Consider the following 20,452-nt stretch of genomic DNA (forward strand, 5'->3'; position numbering starts at 1 on the left):
AACGAGCAAGAGGACGATATTCAAACCCTAACCAAGGAGATGGCTAAAAACCTAGAAAATCTGCTACCTCTGCAATTGCTGTTAATCAAAATCCTGCTCCGCGCACTATGTATGATTATGCTAAACCTAATTTAATAGGAACTGAGTCAAGTATAGTTAGACCTGCTATTGCTGCAAATAATTTTGAACTGAAACCTAACACAATTCAAATGATACAACAGTTTGTTCAACTTGATGGTTTGCAGGACGAGGATCCTAATGCTTACATGGAAAATTTCCTAGAATTTTACGATACATTTAAAATAAATGGCGTTTCTGATGATGCCAACATTTTCGGTTGTTTCCCTTTTCGTTAAGGAATAAGGCTAAACAATGGTTGAACTCGTTACCACGAGGGTCAATCACTACTTGGGAACAAATGACTGAAATTTTTTTATTAAAATATTTTCCACCGACTAAAACAACCAAATTACGTAATGATATCTCTTCTTTTGTGCAGATGGATTTAGAAACGCTCTACGATGCATGGGAGAGATACAAGGACCTTTTGAGAAGGTGCCCTTACCATGGGTTACCGCTTTGGCTACAGGTTCAAATGTTTCATAATGGCCTGAATCCTTCGACCCAACAGATGATTGATGTAGCCACTGGAGGAACTATCAATAATAAAACACATGAGGCGGCTTACGAATTTATTGAGGAGATGTCACTGAATAACTATCAGTGGCAAGTTATGAGAACAAAGCCGACAAAAGCAGCCGGTGTTTTCAACCTCGACGCGGTTACTATGCTATCTAACCAAGTAGAACTCTTAATTAAAAAGATTGACAGTTTATGTGGTTCTACTCAGGTACATCCAGTGATGAGGTGCGATTCGAATAGAGGAGGAGCATGCACAGAGTATCAACCTTTCAACCCTAGCATCGAGGAGGAACAAGTCCAATATATGGGTAACAATAACTCTTGATCCCAAAATAACCCATATAGTAACACTTATAATACAGGTTGGAGGAACCATACCAATATCTCGTGGGCGGTGAAGGAAATCAAAGGCCACAACATCTTTCGGGCTTTCAACAATCACCTTACCAGCAAGAAAAGAAGCCGAACCTTGAGGAGATGCTAACTAAATTCATCTCGGTGTCAGAAACTCATTTTCAGAATACTGAGACAGACTCAAAAATCAACAAGTATCGATCCAAGGGCTTGAAACTCAGATTTGACAACTTGCCAAGTTGATTTCTGAATGACCATAAGGTAACTTACCAAGCAATACAGAATCTAACCCAAGGGAGTAACTCAACGCGATTACTAGTTAAGATGAAGAAGGGTTAGTCACACTTGAACCAGAACCAAGGCAAAAAACTAAGATAAGAAAAGGTAAAGGTGAGGTAGACCACAATGAGCAGAAACCGGTAAGTACAGAATACAAACCTTGTATGCCATACCCTAATGCGACAAGGAAAGACTGCTCAGATGAATAATTTGGTAAATTCCTTAAACTCTTAAAAAAATTACATATTAACTTACCGTTTATTGAAGTTCTATCGCAGATGCCAAACGCAATAAAATTTTTAAAAGAGCTTTTAACAAATAAGCGGAAGTTGGACGAGGCTTCACATGTGAAGCTAAACGCAGTTTGCTCAGCTATTTCATAGAATAAGCTACCCAAAAAATTGAAAGATCCAGGGAGTTTTACAATTCCTTGCTTAATTGGTAGTTTAGATGTCAATAATGCATTAGCTGATTTAGGGGCCAGCATTAACGTCATGCCTTACAAAATGTTTAAACAACTAGGTATTGGGAAACCCAAACAGACTAGGATGAGCATTCAATTAACAGATAAAACTATAAGATTTCCTAGGGGTATTATTGAAAATGTTCTAGTTAAAATCGATAAATTTATATTTCCCGTTGACTTCATTGTTCTAGACATAGAGGAGGATAGCAACACCCCTTTGATTTCAGGAAGGCCCTTTTTAGCAACTGCTAGAACGATTATTGATGTTGGCACAAGTGAGCTCACACTTCGTGTGGGAGACAAAACAATCACCCTTCAAGTTCGCAATTCCAGCAACATATTGGAAATTGAAGGTGATTGTCTAAACCATTATGGTGCAATGTAGGAAATGAGTTTGAAGGAAGTATATGAGCCATTTTCAAGTAATAGTAGAGGACCTATTCGTGAAGAATGAAGGCTACAAATCGAGGAGCTAGATGAATGGCGGACACATAAATCGAGAACACACGATAAACTAAAACTACGCCAGAACAAGCTCAATACCTTTCCAAATCAACTTAAGGTTGGAGATAAAGTTTTATTAGATGCCGCAGATCCTTACATTATCACTGCCAAACCGAATAAAGAACTCCCTCCTACGGTACTTAGCATTTTCTCATTCGGTACAGTCGAGGTAAATCATCCCAAGTTCAGCACTTTTCAGGTAAACAATACCCGCCTAAAACCTTATTTTGATGAGATTCACAGCAAGAATGAGGAGTATAAACTCCTCGAACCACCATGACTATTCAATTGAAAGGTAAGTCGAGATTAGACTATAAATAAGCGCTTCTCGGGGAGGCAACCTGAGCACTAACAATATTACTTTCTTTAAATTTTAGTTTTTAAAATCTAACATACTAACCAAATCATTGAGCACAGGCTTTTCAGAACCACATGGCCAGGCACATGGCATGCCGTAGGCCATGCACATACCACAGGATGTAACACGGCTATGTGATACGACCGTGTGAAAACAGGGCAAAAATTTCTTCCCCAACACGGGATGCGATAAGTAGCCACGGCTGAGCGACATGGTCGTGGGTGAAACTGCCAAAATAACACGGGCGTGCAACACGCCCGTGTTTTGAAACCATGGTTAAACTCATCAATTTAACACGGGCGTGCGCCTTCCTACACGGGCGTGGGAGAAGTGAACGGAGATCGACACGGCCGTGCAACATGGCCGTGTACACCAATGCGCCTAATTTCAAAAAATACGAAATGCACGGGCTATTTCATCCTGAGTTTTTACAATTTCTATTCTTCGGCTATTTCATTACGAGTAATTATGCTTCAATATACCTCTTAAAGAATTCCTGATTTGCTCACAGTCAGAAAGAGCTCTAAAGCTCACTATTACTCAGGAACTTGAAACTCCACTGGGAAAGGACTTATGGACTAATGAACCTCTAACACCGCCGGAGTATCCTCCTCCACCCTCACACTAATTATTCCCCAAAACTCCAGTTCAAGGAAATTCATTCATCACTCAGGAAGTTTCACTTCTCTCCCTATCTTATATTTATATTCTTTTCTATATATCTATCTTTGTACATTGAAGGCAATGTACATCTTAAGTGGGGGGTATTCATTTCACTATCAGAAAAATCCCTGAATGATTGCCTTGTTCTCTTGAAAAGCTCTCATATCATGTTTAGGATAAATTTTGATTGATTTATGACTTTTATTGATATATCTTGAATTAAAACATAGGCATTTATGCATTGATTGTTTAAACTTTAGGACATTAGGGAATCAAGCATGATAAGTTGATTTTTGAAGAATTAAAAACTTTTAGGTTGTTTCCCTAAGTTTAGGTATTATCTTGAATTGGAATTCACAAGTTTAAACATCAAAAAGCCATAATTTTTGTAAGATCTTGAGCCTTTAGAGCATCTATTATTTATTTCGTGCTCACTTTCATTATGAGTATGTCAGTATTGAATTATTATTCTAGAACTTGCTTGATTATGCATGTCAAGACCACACCATTTGATTTGATATGTCAAAATGATAAAGGCACTTAGGTTTAACCCACTCACTCCATAAAAGCCTACCTTCACAATTAACCCTTAGTGAACCCCCTTGAGCCTAACAACCCATTCATTGATTTACCCTCGATATTAACCCATAACTCATTATTGTTGAAACCCCTTAAATTAATTTGATCCCTATTTTTGTCGAGATTTGAGTTGGAATAATTGCTTAGTTATGTTTTATTCTATTTTGTAATTACTTGTTTTTTAAAAAAAACAATATATATATACATGTATACATATTAGTAGTAGTGATCTTCTGAGCTAAAGAAGTTAAATTCCATATTCTGAGAAAAAAAAAGCTCTGTTGTATGCAATTGATGATTAGTCATTTTTCTAGTTAGGCAAATTTTCAATTCAATCTCGATTCTAACCCTTTCTTTCAGTTTGTGACCATACCCTCTAACCAAAGCCACGTTACAACCCTCTAAAGACCTTTTGATTGATGTTTCATCTCAATTTATAGTGGTGGAGATTTGATTTTCATGCAAGCTTATGGTAATGACTCTTCATTATTGGCTATTGAGTGCTTCATTTATTATCCTTAAACACCTCGAGTGATTTGAGTGAATCTTTAGTGAGGATGTGAAACTCTATGATATTTTAAATCAAAGGTAATTACTTAAATGAGGGGAGACACCTATGTTTTCATGATAAAATGCTCAACTTGGAATGTTTTAAACTTTGATGTTCTTTCAGTTGAATTTTCAATGTATGATTACCTATGGATTATTTTGAGATATTATCGATAGAAATTATAAGTTAAAAAGAATTTATTTTGATTATGAGTTGAGGATTTTGCTTGAGGACAAGCAAATGCTTAAATGTGGGGGTACTTGATAAACTGTAATTCATACATATTTTTATCCCATTCTTAGCACATTTTATGGATGATTTTCCTTAAAATTGGTGAATTTGATGCTCCTAATGCCTTAATTTCATGTTTTATATCTAGGTGAACATAGGAGAGTGAAAAGAACAAGAAACGAGCCAAAAATGGAGAAAATGGGCCAACGTACGAAATCAACACGGCCTGGACCTCCTAACACGGGCAGACCACACGGCCGTGTCAATTTGGCAGAATCAAAGCACAACTCAAACGGGTGGACCACACGCCCATGCCTATTTAATAGGCTTGACCACGGCCTGAAGTAATCGCACACGGGCGTGTCCGTGCCGAGCCCAATAATAAACCATAATTTATACATATTTTTACCCCATGTTTAACACATTTTATGGATGATTTTCCTATTAGAATTGGTGAATTCTATGCTCCTAATGCTTTAATTTCATGTTTTATACTCAAGAGAGTATAGGAGAGCAAAAGGAACGAGAAACAAACCAAAAATGGAGAAAATGGGCCAAAGTACGAAATCAACACGGCCTGAACCTCCTTACACGGGCAGACCACATGACCGTGTCAAATTGGCAAGCTCGAGCACGGCCTGAAGTAATCACACACGGGCGTGTCCCTGACGAGCCCAAGTTGAGTCCAATTCGGAAAAGGCTAATTTTGAGGGCTCTTAGGCATTCCAAAGCCTATAAATACACCCTAGAGGAGGAAGAAAGGGAGACACAGAATAGGGAGTAAGGAATTACTCCAAGAAAGCTGATTGATCCATCTCAGAAGTTGGATTCACCATCAAGACTGAAGATCTCTCCTCAATTTCTCCTTCAGGAGTTTTGTGTTTTCTTTATGTTTTGTATTCTTTATTATTCTGAGATGTTTTCTTATTTAGTTATGAACTAAAACCCCTAAATACCTAAGGGGAATGAAACCTAAGACGAATCTTGTTATTATTTTCTGAATTGTATGATAAATATTTAACTTGTTCTTAATTATGTGTTCTTAATTCTTGTTTTGATATCCTAGGATACTGTGTGATAGCCCAAAATTGACCCTAGTCGGGAAGTGGTTTCGAGACCGCTAAACCGAGTCACCGAAATGTTTGAACGTAATATTTATTGTCTAGAATATGTAATTATGAATGTGTGAAAATTTCAAGCTTCGATTTAGTCGATTGCATGTGAATTCAGTTAGTAGGTGTGACAACCTTAAAACGACCCTAGTCAGAATGTGGTTTCGGGACCACAAAATCGAGGCATAAAAATAATTTAATATTTATTTTATTGCCTATAATATGTGTTAACTCATGTGTGACATTTTTGATGCTTTAATTTAGAGTTATAAATGTGAATTTCACTAGAAAGGACCTAGTAGAAAACTTTGAAAGTATGATGGGGGAATGTGTGACGACTAATTAAAGCATGCATACAAAACAATGGCCTTGCATGTCAAATACCCCTCTTTTTACAAGTGATGGCCGGCCATGACAAGGGAGTATGGGCTAAACATGTCATGAAACATGTTTTGTTGGTGCATTAGGGAGAAACAATAAACAAATAAGTATGGGTAATAAAGAAAGAAAAAAAAATGTGTGTGTGAGTGAACCCCCCCATTGCCGTGCATGGAAGAAAAGAAAAGAAAAAAAATTTTGCTCATCCATTTTTTCTCTCTTGACCGAAAATACTAGAGGAAGGAAGGAATTTTGCTTCATGTTTGGTTTGGAAGAGGATTAGGAAGAGGTTTGGCTATACTTGCATCAAGATTAAGGTATGTTTGAGGTTGTGCCATGAGATTCATGCATGTTTTTAGTTGCTAGCTTGATGTTCTTGTTAGCCCATAGTTCAAATCCTTGCTATGTCATGGGAATGACATTCGGCCAAGGTGGATGTGGTGTTAATGCCATTGCATGCTAAATATCAAGCTTGATAATGATACATGTGATGGGGGGGTTGAGGACTCTTAGATTTTCTTTTAGCATCTTTGAATGAGATACTAAGTTCTTTGTTTAACCATGACCAAATTGAAACGGTATGGTGTTGTGGTGTATTCGCCATGGTATATCCATAAGTATGATTCATGCATGTTGCATGGTAAGTAAGATTTAAGCTTTGGATATGTGTATATATTTGGATATAAGCCACTTGAGAATCGGCCCTTGCACCTACATGAATATATGTTTGCACATGATGTATTGGTATGACATATATACTATTTCAAGTGTATATTTACTTGTGATGATGTTTGGTTATGAAGTAAATGAGAGATGTGTATTGAGCTACGATATGTAATCGTTAGTTAGTAAAATGTATGCTGTTTTGTGTGGTATTAAGTGCATAATTGGCCTCAACATGGACATGCATATTCGCCACATGAAGGGAAATTGGTGTGCATGCATTCGGTTAGAGGCAAGCATATTGATGCCTATTCTTGGCTTAGAAAATTCGGCTAAGAGGAATATTAACTAATGTGTTGAGTTCGATTCATGATTTCGTACATATGCGACTTTAATGCCTAATGAGTATATATATTGGCTAAGTACCTTGAATTCCTCTTTCGATGCTCAAATGATTAAATCGATTTATTTGTTAAATTAAGCTCAAGAGCAAAGGGGAACTAGATCCGACAAAGCGAAGGAAAAAGTGGTCGAATAGCCATTGAAATCGTTCGACGACATCCTAGGTAAGTCTTGAGTAATGACCCTACTTGAATTATATTGAAATCATGCTCCTTGTGTGTGTGGCTATTGAGCCGAAATTGTAAAGGTTTGATAAATATTTTGTGTTTGAGCCTTAGTAACGAAAATGAATTATGGATGTGTCGTGAATATTGATATATGTGTAAATGAACATTGGAATGATATCCGGGCTAAGTCCCAAGGCAATTGTGCTAGTAATTATATCCGTGCTAAGACCAAGGCATTCGTATGCGAGTTGTTATATCCGGGCTAAGACCAAGGCATTTGTGCAAGTTACCAAATCCGGGTTAAGACCAAGGCAATTGTGCGAGTCACTATAACCGGGCTTTGTCCCGAAGGCATTTGAGCGAGTCATTATATCCGGTTAAATTCCGAAGGTACGTGATTCGAGAATAAGCGATCTTGCTGTAAAATTTCAGTTAATACGCTTGAAAAATTCCAGCAATGAGGTATGTTCATATGAGCTTGAATTAGTTGATTCCTTGAATAATATTCGCTCGATCGAGTAATGAGTTTCGGTATTTGACTAAGGTGATCCCTTATGTATGAACATAGGGGTTGGAATGTGAAATGAGTATGATATTGAGAATTTGTGCATATGAAACTATCCGTTAGCTTTATGAATGCTATGCTTTTGTTGTGCTGGAATTTCTTGCTCAAACTTACTAAGCATAAATTGCTTACTCCGTTTTCTCTGTTTCTCTGTTTTATAGATTTTGCTCGTTAGCTATCAGATTCGGGATCATTGAAGTCGAAGTCATCCATACTATCAAAGCCTCCATTTTGGTATAATTTTGGTTGAACTTTGAAATGGCATGTATAGGACTACCCTTTTGTTGAAGGTCATGTACCTTTCGGTTTTGTGTAAACTTGGATAGCCATGCGAAAATGGCTTATATACGTTTTTTAGTATAGTACTATAATCGTTTGTATGTTGATCATTATGAGGTATGGAATTGTTTTGAAACGATTAGCCATTGGAATGGTTAATCATGATCACACTTTGTGCTATGTATGCAAAAAGGGGCAATTGAATCATGGAAATCATGAAATAGGTAAAGCCTACCTTAAAGACAGATGCTAACTACAGCAGTGATGTGGATGTGAAAAATCACTAAAAATATTAGGAATGGTATTAAATAGTGAATAAATTATGTAAATGAACCTTGATAAGTCTACTTTTATATGGAAGAAACGAAAAGGTCATAGGAGTTACATGTTAAGAGATATTAAAGTTCTCGTGAAACAGGGCCAGAACAGTTTCTGGATCCCCTGTTCCGACTTTGGAAATTCATTGTAAATTAACAAGAGATAATTAGGAGTCATTCCATATATGTATAGATTTCTGTCTGAGCCTAGTTTCTATAGAAACAAACGGAATCAGTATTAAAGCCATGTACAAGGAGATATTCAATTTGTAACGCACAAAGGTCAGTGTAGTCAAACCCTGGGATAGGGGAGACTTTAACTAATAAACTGTACTAATTGGATCGACCAAAAATTCTAGAAAAAAAGCTGTAGATGGACATATGAGTCTAGTTTCAGGGAAAAATTACGAAACTAATTTTTGAGCTTTGAAACTCAAGATATGATTTTTAAGGCGACAGTGATGCAGTAACCAGCTTGTCTGGAAAATTCTAATTGGACTGTGAAAATAGTTAAGTCTGTGTGCACCTTGTGTTCGATTCCGGTAACGGACTCGGATACGGGGTGTTACAATTTTATTGGTATCATAGCTACGGTTTAGTCGATTCTAGGACTACCGTAATGCGTTTGGGTCTAGCTATACATGCCATTTTATGTGATTATTTGATAGTGTGGTGATTTCTGACATTTGAATATGTGTTTATTTATAGTAATGGATCCCGATCCCCACCGAGCGGTAGCTGATGATCTTGAGAGTGTAGCGCCTGCTCCCGCACAAGGGACAGCTCCGGCGGACTCTCAACCTATTGCTAGCAATCCGAATGATGAGGCTAGGCAAGCCTTTTATAGCGTAATGAATGATTGGTTCAACCAATACATTCGAACTAACACGGCTGTTCCACAACCTCCATTCCCGACTAATACAACCCCCGCACCTACAATGCCTCCGGTAACTAACCAAATAAGGTCGAATAAGCCCCCAGTGGACAGAATCCGAAAACATGGGGCTACTGAATTTAAAGCTATGGATAGCGACGATGCCGAGCAAGCTGAATTTTGGTTGGACAACACGATCTGGGTACTCGATGAGCTATCTTGTACACCCGATGAATGCCTAAAGTGTACTATCTCCTTGCTACGTGATTCTGCCTACTATTGGTGGAGTACTCTGACTTCTGTTGTGCCCCGAGAGCAAGTAACTTGGGAGTTTTTCCAAACTGAGTTTCGAAAAAAGTATATCAGTCAGAGATTTATGGATCAAAAATGGAAGGAATTTCTCGAACTTAAACAAGGTTCCATGTCGGTTACCGACTATGAACGAAAATTTGTGAAGCTTAGCCGGTACGTGCGAGAATGCATTTCTTCAGAAGCTGTGATGTGTAAACGCTTCGAAGATGGACTAAATGATGAGATAAAGCTGTATGTTGGCATTTTGGAAATCCGAGAGTTTGTGGCTCTTGTCGAGCGAGCGTGCAAAGCCGAGGAGCTCGATATGGAGAAAAGAAAAGTGAAGTGGGAGCAAGGGAGTTTCGTAAGAGGTTTTGGGAAGCCCTTCCACATCATCAAAGAAATTTAGAGATGGCTTAGGCGGTCTAGAGACACTTCAGGCTTTTCTAGGCGAGATCGTGATCGACCCCTGTGACCACACGAGTCACTTGATCGCCGATGGTGGGAATGCTCGACGAGAGAGAACGGAGTGCCGTGATTGTGGCAAATGGCATTCGGAAGTTGTAGATTCTGTGGATCGCTCTGTTACAAGTGCGGATCAGTTGACCACTTCATTAAAGATTGCCCGAGGTTGTGCGAGCAGAATGTAGATCGAGTGGGAAACCGGTGCTACCACCGCCGAGGTAGACCATCTAGAAACACGGCAATGCTAGTGGTGGTCGAGAGGATCTAGAGATGTTACGACCAGATCCGAGGCTCGTGCTCTGCTAGGGCTTATGCTATCTGGCACGCGAGGATGCTTCCTTGCCGGATGTTATTACCGGTACTTTCACTCTCTTTGATACTAATGTGATTGCTTTGATTGACCTGGTTCTACTCATTCTTATATATGCGAAACCTTAGCATCCAAAGAAGACTTTACCTATTGAGTCTACTGAGTTCGTAATTCGGGTGTCAAATCCCTTGGGTCGTTACGTGTTGGTCGACAAAATGTGTAAGAAATGTCCCCTAGTAATTCGAGGTTCCTGTATTCCGGCGGACTTGATGCTTTTGCCATTTGATGAATTTGATGTTATTCTTGGGTTGGATTGGTTGACCGTGCATGATGCGGTTGTGAATTGCAAAAGCAAGACTATTGATTTGAGGTGCGCAAATAACGAGATGATCCGAGTTGAGTCTACGGACTTAAAGGGGTTGCCAGCTGTAATATCATCAATGTTGGCCCAAAAATATGTAAGAAAGGGGTGCGAAGCATACCTTGCGTATGTACTAGATGATAAGGAGTTAGAAATAAAACCCAAATCTGTGCCGGTGGTTTGTGAATACCCGAATGTTTTTCCCGAAGAATTACCGGGTTTGCCACCTGTTTGGGAGATAGAGTTTGGCATTGAGCTTGTACCTGGGACCACACCGATTTCAATAGCTCCATATCGTATGGCACCAACGGAATTAAAGGAGTTGAAAGCTCAGTTGCAAGAGTTGGTGGATAGAGGTTTTGCTCGCCTGAGTTTTTCACCTTAGGGTGCACCGGTGTTGTTTGTGAAAAGAAAAGCGGAACCATGAGGTTGTGCATCGACTATCGTCGACTTAATAAAGTGACAATAAAGAACAAATATCCGTTACAGCGTATCGACGATTTGTTCGATCAAGCTGAAAGAACCTCGGTGTTCTCAAAAATAGATTTGAGATCGGGCTATTATCGATTCTTGAATCCGAGATTCGGACATACCCAAAAGCGCCTTGAGCGAGATATGGTCACTACGAGTTCTTAGTGATGCCGTTTGGGCTCACTAATGCCCTGCGGTATTTATGGATTTGATGAATCGGATCTTCGGATCGTATTTGGATCGGTTCGTAGTTGTGTTCATTGACGACATCTTGGTCTATTCAAGAGATGAGACCGAACATGCGGAGCACCTAAGATTAGTGTTGCAAATTTTACGGGATAAGCAGTTATATGCTAAGTTCAGCAAGTGTGAGTTCTGGTTAAGCGAGGTTAGCTTCTTGGGCCATGTGGTATCTGCATCGGGTATTCGAGTTGACCCGAGTAAAATTTCAGCCATACTTAACTGGAAGCCTCAGAAATATTCTGAGGTTCGGAGCTTTTGGGACTTCTTGGTTACTACCGACGGTTTGTAAAAGGATTCTCGATGATAGCCACACCCATGACTAAACCGCTTGAAAGATGTCAAGTTTGAATGGACGGAAAAGTGTCGAAAAGTTTGGACCAATTGAAAACTCATTTGACGGAAGCTCGAAGACTAGTACTGACTGAATCGGCAAAGAGTTTGTCATCTATAGTGACGCTTCCCTACTTGGGTTAGGTTGCGTATTGATGCAAGAGGGTCGAGTTGTGGCCTATCGCGTCGAGACAATTAAAGCCACATGAGAAAAATTATCCGACCCATGATCTCGAATTGGCTGCCATCATATTTGCCTTAAAGATATGGCGACATTACTTATTTGGTGAGAAGTGCCATGTGTATTCGGATCACAAAAGTCTCAAATATTTGATGACTCAAAGAGACTTAAATCTGCGACAAAGACGTTGGCTCGAGTTGTTAAAAGATTATGAGCTTGTCATTGATTATCACCCGGGAAAGGCTAATGTGGTTGCGGACGCCTTAAGCCGAAAATCACTATTTGCTTTACGAGCTATGAATGTACACTTGTCTATTCTACCCGACAATGTGTTAATAGCCGAATTAAAGGCCAAACCATGGTTGACTCATCAAATTCGTGAAGCTCGGAAGGTTGACGATGAGTTGGTTGCAAAGCGAAATGAGTGTGTTCGAACAAGGAATCGAGTTTCAAATTGATGATGACGATTGTTTGAGGTTCGAAGTCGTCTGTGTGTTCCAAAGAATTGAACTTATTTCGATAATTCGAATGAAGCCCATTGTAGCGGATGGCAATCCACCCGGGAGTACGAAGATGTACAACGATTTGAAACGTCGGTTTGGTGGCATGGTATGAAACGAAATCTCTCCGACTTTGTTTGAGATGTTTAATATGTCAACAAGTGAAAGCGGAACATCAAGTGCCTTGAGGTTACTTCACCGATCACGATACCCGAGTGGAAATGGGATCGAGTCACAATGGACTTTGTGTCGGACCGCCATTGTCGACAAGTAAGAAGGATGCGATCCGGGTTGTTGTTGATAGACCGACTAAGTCGGCTCACTTTATCCTGTGCGCACGGATTTTCATTAGATAAACTAGCTGAATTGTACGTTTCTCAGTTGTGAGATTACACGGGTACCGATTTACATTGTGTCGGATAGAGATCCGAGGTTCACCTTGCGATTTTGGAAGAAATTGCAAGAAGCTTTGGGTACCAAGTTGCATTTCAAAGACCGCCTTTCACCCCTAAACCGATGGTCAATCCGGCGGATAATTCGGATACTTGAGGATATGTTGAGATGTTGCATTCTCGAGTTCGGTGGTTCATGGGAACGGTATTTACCTTTGATTGAATTCGCTACAACAATAGTTTTCAATCAAGTATTAAGATGGCGCCTACGAGGCCTTGTATGGGCGTAAATGCCGTACACCATTGTTTTGGACCGAGCTCAATAAAGCAAAATTTTCGGAGTGGATTTGATTAAAGATGCTGAGCAGTAAAGTAAAAGTAATCCGTGAAAATCGAAGATAGCCTCCGATCGTCAAAAGTCGACGCGGATCTGAAACGAAAAGACATTGAGTATCAGGTGGGAGATAAAGTGTTTCTTAAAGTTTCGCCTTGGAAAAAGATACTCAGATTTGGGAGCAAGGGCAAATTGAGTCCGAGGTTCATCGGGCCATATGAGATATCCGAACGAGTCGGTCCAGTTGCATATCGTTTGATTTTACCCCCTGAACTCGAAAATATTCACGACGTCTTTCATGTTTCAATGCTTCGACGCTATAGATCTGATCCGTCGCACGTAATTAGTCTATCAGAGGTTGAAATTCAAGCCGATATGAGTTATAAAGAAGAACCGATTCGCATCCTAGCTCGTGAAGTGAAAGAGTTGCGAAACAAAAGGGTTCCGTTAGTAAAAGTGTTATGGCTCAAACACGGGATGGAAGAAGCTACTTGGGAACCCGAGAACTCTATGAAAGAGCGATACCCAAATCTATTTACCGGTAAGATTTTCGGGGACGAAAATTTCTTAAGTGGGGGAGAGTTGTGACAGCCTTAAAATGACCCTAGTCGGAATGTGGTTTTGGGACCACAAAACCGAGGCATAAAAATAATTTAATATTTATTTTATTGCCTATAATATGTGTTAACTCATGTGTGACATTTTTGATGCTTTAATTTAGAGTTATAAATGTGAATTTCACTAGAAAGGACCTAGTAGAAAACTTTGAAAGTATGATGGAGGAATGTGTGATGACTAATTAAAGCATGCATGCAAAACAATGGCCTTGCATGTCAAATACCCCTCTTTTTACAAGTGATGGCCGGCCATGACAAGGGAGTATGGGCTAAACATGTCATGAAACATGTTTTGTTGGTGCATTAGGGAGAAACAATAAACAAATAAGTATGGGTAATAAAGAAAGAAAAAAAAATGTGTGTGTGAGTGAACCCCCCCCATTGCCGTGCATGGAAGAAAAGAAAAGAAAAAAAAAATTTGCTCATCCATTTTTTCTCTCTTGACCGAAAATACTAGAGGAAGGAAGGAATTTTGCTTCATGTTTGGTTTGGAAGAGGATTAGGAAGAGGTTGGGCTATACTTGCATCAAGATTAAGGTATGTTTGAGGTTGTGCCATGAGATTCATGCATGTTTTTAGTTGCTAGCTTGATATTCTTGTTAGCCCATGGTTCAAATCCTTGCTATGTCATGGGAATGACATTCGGCCAAGGTGGATGTGGTGTTAATGCCATTGCATGCTAAATATCAAGCTTGATAATGATACATGTGATGGGGGGGTTGAGGACTCTTAGATTTTCTTTTAGCATCTTTGAATGAGATACTAAGTTCTTTGTTTAACCATGACCAAATTGAAACGGTATGGTGTTGTGGTGTATTCGGCCATGGTATATCCATAAGTATGATTCATGCATGTTGCATGGTAAGTAAGATTTAAGCTTTGGATGTGTATATATTTGGATATAAGCCACTTGAGAATCAGCCCTTGCACCTACATGAATATATGTTTGCACATGATGTATTGGTATGACATATATACTATTTCAAGTGTATATTTGCTTGTGATGATGTTTCGGTTATGAAGTAAATGAGAGATGTGTATTGAGCTACGATATGTAATGCGTTAGTTAGTAAAATGTATGCTGTTTTTGTGTGGTATTAAGTGTATAATTGGCCTCAACATGGACATGCATATTCGGCCACATGAAGGGAAATTGGTGTGCATGCATTCGGTTAGAGGCAAGCATATTGATGCCTATTCTTGGCTTAGAAAATTCGGCTAAGAGGAATATTAACTAATGTGTTGAGTTCGATTCATGATGTCGTACATATGCGACTTTAATGCCTAATGAGTATATATATTGACTAAGTACCTTGAATTCCTCTTTCGATGCTCAAATGATTAAATCGATTTATTTGTTAAATTAAGCTCAAGAGCAAAGGGGAACTAGATCCGACAAAGGGAAGGAAAAAGTGGTCGAATAGCCATTGAAATCGTTCGACGACATCCTAGGTAAGTCTTCGAGTAATGACCCTACTTGAATTATATTGAAATCATGCTCCTTGTGTGTGTGGCTATTGAGCCGAAATTGTAAAGGTTTGATAAATATTTTGTGTTTGAGCCTTAGTAATGAAAATGAATTATGGATGTGTCGTGAATATTGATATATGTGTAAATGAACATTGGAATGATATCCGGCTAAGTCCCGAAGGCAATTGTGCTAGTAATTATATCCGGCTAAGACCGAAGGCATTCGTATGAAGTTGTTATATCCGGGCTAAGACCGAAGGCATTTGTGCAAGTTACCAAATCCGGGTTAAGACCGAAGGCAATTGTGCGAGTCACTATAACCGGCTTCGTCCGAAGGCATTTGAGCGAGTCATTATATCCGGTTAAATTCCGAAGGTACGTGATTAGAGAATAAGCGATCTTGCTGTAAAATTTCAGTTAATACGCTTGAAAAATTCCAGCAATGAGGTATGTTCATATGAGCTTGAATTAGTTGATTCCCTTCGAATAATATTCGCTCAGTCGAGTAATGAGTTTCCGGTATTTGACTAAGGTGATCCCTTATGTATGAACATAGGGGTTGGAATGTGAAATGAGTATGATATTGAGAATTTGTGCATATGAAACTAACCGTTAGCTTTATGAATGTTATGCTTTTGTTGTGCTGGAATTTCTTGCTCAAACTTACTAAGCATAAATTGCTTACTCCGTTTTCTCTGTTTCTCTGTTTTATAGATTTTGCTCGTTAACTATCGGATTCGGGATCATTGAAGTCGAAGTCATCCATACTATCAAAGCCTCCATTTTGGTATAATTTTGGTTGAACTTTGAAATGGCATGTATAGGACTACCCTTTTGTTGAAGGTCATGTACCTTTCGGTTTTGTGTAAACTTGGATAGCCATGCGAAAATGGCTTATATATATTTTTTAGTATAGTACTATAATCGTTTGTATGTTGATCATTATGAGGTATGGAATTGTTTTGAAACGATTAGCCATTGGAATGGTTAATCATGATCACACTTTGTGCTATGTATGCAAAAAGGGGCAATTGAATCATGGAAATCATGAAATAGGTAAAGCCTACCTTAAAGACAGATGCTGACTGCAGCAGTGATGTGGATGTGAAAAATCACTAAAAATAGTAGGAATGGTATTAAATAGTGAATAAATTATGTAAATGAACCTTGATGAGTTTACTTTTATATGGAAGAAACGAAACGGTCATAGGAGTTACATGTTAAGAGATATTAAAGTTCTCGTGAAACAGGGCCAGAACGGTTTCTGGATCCCCTGTTACGACTTTGGAAATTCATTGTAAATTAACCAGAGATAATTAGGAGTCATGCCATATATGTATAGATTTCTGTCTGAGTCTAGTTTCTATAGAAACAAACGGAATTAGAATTAAAGCCCTGTACAAGGAGATATTCAATTTGTAACGCACAAAGGTCAGTGTAGTCGAACCCTGGGATAGGGGAGACTTTAACTAATGAACTGTACTAATTGGCTCGACCAAAAATTCTAGAAAAAAATCTGTAGATGGACATATGAGTCTAGTTTTAGGGAAAAATTACGAAACTAATTTTCGAGCTTTGAAACTCAAGATATGATTTTTAAGGCGACAGTGATGCAGTAACCAGCTTGTCTGGAAAATTCTAAATGGACTGTGAAAATAGTTAAGTCTGTGTGCACCTTGTGTTCGATTCGATGAACGGACTCAGTGCACGGGTGTTACAGTAGGACTTGTGTGACACTTTTGAAATGTGATAGGCTAATCTATAAGGACCTAATAGTGCATGTAATCAAAAGGGAGGACTTGCATGTCAAATTTTCCCCCCCTAATTGCTAGTGGCCGGCCATGACAAAGAGTGATGGGCAAAACATGTCATAAAACATGTTGTGACAATGGTGTATGTTAGGAAAAAAATAAAATAAGGAGTATGGGTAATAAAGAAATGGGAAAAAAAAAGAATGGTGTAAGTGTTCCCCCCCCCCATTGCCGTGAGTTGAAGAAAAGAGAAAAAAAAAATTTGTTCATCCTTTTTCATTTCTTTTGGCCGAAAATTCTAAGGAAGAAGGAAGGAGTTCTTGCTCATGTTTGGTTTGGAAGAGGATTAGGAAGAGGTTTGGCCATACTTGTATCTAGATTAAGGTATGTTTGAGGTTGTGCCATGAGATTCATGCATGTTTTTAGTTGCTAGCTTGAGTTCTAATTAGCCCATGGTTCAAATCTTTGCTATGTCATGGGGATGATATTCGGCCAAGATGGATTTTGTGTTAATGCCATTGCATGCTAAATATGAAGCTTGATAATGATACATGTGATGGTGGATTGATGAATCTTGGATTTTCTTTTTAGCATTTTTGAGTGAGACATTAAGTTCTTTGTTTAACCATGACCAAAATTGAAATGGTATGGTGTTGTGATGTATTCGGCCATGGTATATCCATAAGTATGATTTATGCTTATTGCATGGTAGGTAAGATTTGTGTTTTGGATTTATGTTCATGTTTAGTTATAATCAACTTTGAGATTCGGCTCTTGCACGTATATATATATATATGTTTGCACATGACGTATTGGTATGACATAGACAATATCTCAAGGTATATACTTACATATGATGGTGTTTCGGTTATGGAGTACATGATGGATGCGTATTGAGTTATAATATGTAATGCATTAGTTAGTAAAAGGTATGCCATTTGTGTGTGGTATTGAGTATATAATTGGCCTCAACATAGACATGCATAATCGGCCACATGAATGAGTACATAGGTTGATGTGTTGTTCGCCATAGGTAAGCATGTTGAAGGCTTTATCTTGACTTAGAAAATTCGGCTAAGGAGAGTACTAACTAATGTGTTGAGTTTGAATCATGATTCTGTACATATGTGACTTTAATGTCTAATGAATATATGTGGGCTAAGTACCTTGAGTTCCTCTTTTCGATGCTCAAATGATTAAATCAATTTATTTGTTGAATTAAGCTCAAGAGCAAAGGGGAACTAAATCCGATAAAGGGAAGGAAAAAGTGGTCGAATAGCCATCGGAATCGTTCGACAACATCCGAGGTAAGTTTTCGAGTAATGGAACTTAAATTATGATTCGGTTAGATTATGTCTTAAGTAAATCAAAATCATGCTCTTGTATGTGGCTATTGAGCCGAAATTGTAAATATGATAAGTGTCTTGTGTTGAGCTTTGGTAATGAAAATGAAATATGGATGTGTCATGATTTATTGATATATGTGTGCATGGTTCTTCGAATGATGTCTGGGCTAAGTCCCGAAGGCTTTGTGCTAAGTGACTAAATCCGGACTAAAATCCGAAGGCATTTGTGCGAGTTACTAAATCCGGACTAAGATCCGAAGGCATTTGTGCGAGTTACTAAATCCGGGTTAAGTCCCGAAGGCCTTTGTGCGAGCTACTATAACCGGGCTATGTCCCGAAGGTATTTGAACGAGTAGCTATATCCGGTTAAACTCCAAAGGTACGTGATTCGGGAATGAATGAACTTGTTGTAAAAATTTCAGTTAATACGCTTGTGAAATCCCAACAATGAGGTATGTTTCGTATGTGCTTTGAATTAGTTGAGCCCTTACAAATAAGTATTCGCTCGGTTGATAAGCGAGCTACCGCCTTTAGCTAAGTTGATCTTTTGTGTATGAACATAAGCGTTGGTAATGTGAAGTAAGTATGATATTGAGAATTTGTGCATATGAAATTATCCGTTTAGCTATATGAATGCTATGCTTTTGTTGTCTGGAATCCCTTGCTCAAAACTTACTAAGCATAAATTGCTTACTCCGTTTCTTTGTTTGTCATTTTATAGATTTTGGCTCGTCACCATCGGACTCGGGATTTTTGGAAGTCGAAGTCTCCCACACTATCAAAGCCCCCTTTTGGTACAATTTTGGTTGAACTTTGAAATGGCATGTATAGGACTACCTTTTTTGTTGTTGGTCATGTACACATGGATTTTGTGTAAATTTGGATAGCCATGCGAAAATGGCTTATATACGTTTTTAGCATAGTATTATAATCGTTTTGTATGTTGATCACTAAGAGGTATGGAAATGTTTGGAAACGATTAGCCATTGGAATGGTTAATCATGATTATACTTTGTGCTATGTATGCAAAAAGGGCTAATTGAATCATGGAAACTATGAAATAGGTAAAGTCTACCTTAAAGGCAGATGCTGACAACAGCAGCGATGTGGATGTGAAAAATCACTAAAAATAGTAGGAATGGAATTAAATAGTTAATAAATTATGTAAATGAACCTTGATGAATCTACTTTCACATGGAGGAAACGAAACGGTCATATGAGTTGCATGTTAAGAGATATTTAGGTTTTCGTGAAACAGGGCCAGAACGGTTTCTGGATTCCCTGTTCCAACTTTGGAAATTCATTAAAAATTAACCAAAGATAATTAGGAGTCATGCCATATATGTATAGATTCCTCTTTGAGTATAGTTTCTATAGAAACAAACGGCATCAGTATTGAAGCCCTGTACAGGGAGATATCCAAGTCGTAATGTGTGAAGGTCAGTGTAGTCGATCCCTGTAACATGGGAGACTTTAACTAATAAACTGTACTTATTGGCCCGATCAAAAATTCTAGAAACAAATTTTTAGATGCATATATGAGTCTAGTTTCAGGGAAAAATCACAAAACTAATTTTCGAGTTGTGGAACTCAAGATATGATTTTTAAGGTGACAGTGACACAGTTAGCCAACTGTCTGGAATTTTTTTAAATGGACTGTGAAAATAAATATATTATGTCTGTTAGCACCTCGTGTTCGACTCCGGCCACGGTCTCGGATACGGGGTGTTACATACTGATTCAAGATAAGCTCTTATTCAAAGGAGGAATAGACCCTGTCTAAGAGTACATTTGTCATAATTAAGCGGAGTTGTTTGCGCGCCTAGACATAAGGTGACAAGATTTTTCCAGATTAGGTGAAACCTAATAAGGGGATCCATAGATCGAGTGAATGCAACCCTAGGGTGTTAATTAAAGAAAGGTCTCAATCATTCAATCTAGGAATTAGATGTTATTAGTCTTGAATAGGGATAATAACATAACTTAGGGATCTCTACGGAACAAGTT

General features: G+C 38.5%; 1 non-coding gene across 1 annotated transcript; it reads right to left on the reverse strand.

Moving 5' to 3' along the window:
- Positions 1-466: 466 nt before the first annotated feature.
- Positions 467-573, reverse strand: LOC128294315 (small nucleolar RNA R71). The gene has a single exon (XR_008284628.1). It is a non-coding gene; the product is annotated as a small nucleolar RNA R71 (small nucleolar RNA).
- Positions 574-20,452: the final 19,879 nt, after the last annotated feature.

This window comes from Gossypium arboreum, chromosome 6 (genome assembly GCF_025698485.1).
Source record: "Gossypium arboreum isolate Shixiya-1 chromosome 6, ASM2569848v2, whole genome shotgun sequence".
NCBI classification, from domain to species: Eukaryota; Viridiplantae; Streptophyta; class Magnoliopsida; order Malvales; family Malvaceae; genus Gossypium; species Gossypium arboreum.